The sequence below is a fragment of the Monopterus albus genome, unplaced genomic scaffold (genome assembly GCF_001952655.1).
Source record: "Monopterus albus unplaced genomic scaffold, M_albus_1.0 scaffold317.1, whole genome shotgun sequence".
NCBI lineage: Eukaryota > Metazoa > Chordata > Actinopteri > Synbranchiformes > Synbranchidae > Monopterus > Monopterus albus.
In genome coordinates this window covers 223,378-225,488 of record NW_018128197.1, presented here as the reverse complement: position 1 = coordinate 225,488, position 2,111 = coordinate 223,378, and the positions used below count along the sequence as shown (strand labels likewise).

The following is a 2,111-nucleotide window of genomic DNA, read 5'->3' as shown; positions in this document are numbered from 1 at the left end:
AGAAACGAACCCCCAGATGAATTGTGGTTGTTTATCCCTGCAAGTGAATACAGTGGTAATGATTTGGGGCTGTGGTGGCTTTTAGGCCAAATGGCAGCCCATTCTCTGTCAGCTCCCATGTTGAAAGCTCATACATCTCAATGTTTTTCTGGCCAGAGCAAACCGCTTAAACTCAGCCTGCTTTTATTTTTCTGCTCAGGCAGAAAAGGTGAAAACATTTGACACGCAGTGCTCTGTTTTCTGCAATACCACATTTCATAATGGATGTCTTAATGGAAATATGATTGTTATCATTATCTCCTCTGACCACAGTCATCACACTGAAGTGTTAGTTCACCCAAATCAATGTATTTTATCACTTACTCCGGTGTCTAGCCGTGCTCATAGTTTGGGTTTTATTTACCCAGATTTTGAGACGTCTGCTGCTGAGGTTTCTACTTCCTTTTTGTTTTTGTGTTCATTAATGTTAACTAGTGAGCGTTTGACGTGTCGGGAGGTGTATGTTGCTGCTTTCAGTCTTTATGTGGAGCTATAGCACTTTGTCTCTCCAGCTCTGTATTCATCAAACAGGACAATAAATCAAGTCTCCAGCTCTGTATTCATCAAACAGGAGAAGAAATCAAGTGTTTTCCTCAAAATGTTAAATCATTCCTTTTAGATACTTTGCATTGTAGAAATGATTCATATGAAATCTGATGACAACTAGGTGTGTGAATTATCCAGAGTATCAGGGACGTATTTTCGGTAAAACACATTGCTGCAGGTTATGTATTTGTTATGTTTAAGTACATAGTGCTCGGTTATTTATGAAATTCCACTGACGTCCACTGCATTGAGGTGGTAGTAGTTTCACACTTGTGTGTAACAGTATTCCTTGATCATCTGCCTGTGCATGTGGCATATTTGTGTGTGTGTGATTTGGGAGAACTGTTACAACTCATGCAAATCATATGCAAATGCTTTGCTCAATGCGGCACTCTAGTAAAGCAATAAGAGGTGTGCAGTTTGGTGTAGGATCAGTTATGTTTGACAGAAAATATGTATTAGTGATTGGCTGGCAGGTCCCTGTTAAAGGTATAGTACAGGTTTTGCAGTACAGCTCAAACATACAGTATATAAACCTTTAGCCATCAGTTAAAGGTTTTGGGAACTAGTAATAATAAGTGCATCATTATGATGTTAAACTAGCTGCAAAGAAAGTTCTGCAAATTATATCATTTGAACATCTTTTCCCTTATTTCTATATGGCCATTGTACATGCAAGTGTAATAACATGTTGTATCAATAAAAAGTTTTATTTGTCAGATGTACAGTAAGTAGTGCTATGTGAAAATAAATTATTGGAGCTTTTTAAAATTAAAATTAGAATAAAAGGATAAAAGCACAAAAATATCAGAGGAATTGGATAATAGCATTACATAATGTTTTTCAAATGGCCCTAATCCTCCTCTGTAGGACAGGGATTTGTCACGCAATTTCAGAAAATCCAAAAAAACCAAGACACAGCTGGAAAAATGGCTCTTTTCCCTCCATTTAAACATGAGGTGGAAATTAGGACACAACAACAACCATCATGTGGTTTTTACATCAGAGGTTCATGAGATGTTTTTTGTCTTAACTGATTTTACATCTTGAGAGATTTTATGAGATTTACTGATCAAGTCACACAGTTACTTGCTTGTGTCACAATATGGGGCCAAACTGTGATGCTCCACTTAACTACATGGTGTGAAGCTACCGTGAGAGTTCAGTTTGGTTTTGTATTTCCTTTCTGTTTTGTCTCAATAGACTTTACAGAAGCCTAATGAGTGTGTTTTGGCTCTCACCCTTGCCTGTAGTACTCTGTCATTTATGACTGCGCCAGCTTGTGTTGTCGCGGGCTGCCATTTGTCTGTGGCCATGTTGACAGGAAACATCCTACGCTGTCTTGTCAACACTTCTATGAGTCCTGTTTTTTGTTATGCTGCAGCTGACAGATAATTCTTCCCAAGTTACATTCTTCCGGTAGATTTATAATTAGATTTTAATTATGAAAAGAGATTGGACTCCTTCACATCACATTGCAGTAACTTGTGTGTCAAACCTTGAAAAACTGACCATGCTGATGTTGG

The 2,111-nt window shown here is 37.9% G+C and overlaps 1 protein-coding gene across 2 annotated transcripts in view; it reads left to right on the top strand.

Moving 5' to 3' along the window:
- The window catches only part of LOC109973996 (coiled-coil domain-containing protein 60), a 25,275-nt gene that overhangs the window by 4,166 nt on the left and 18,998 nt on the right, over positions 1–2,111 (top strand). The gene's annotated exons all lie outside the window — the stretch shown is intronic.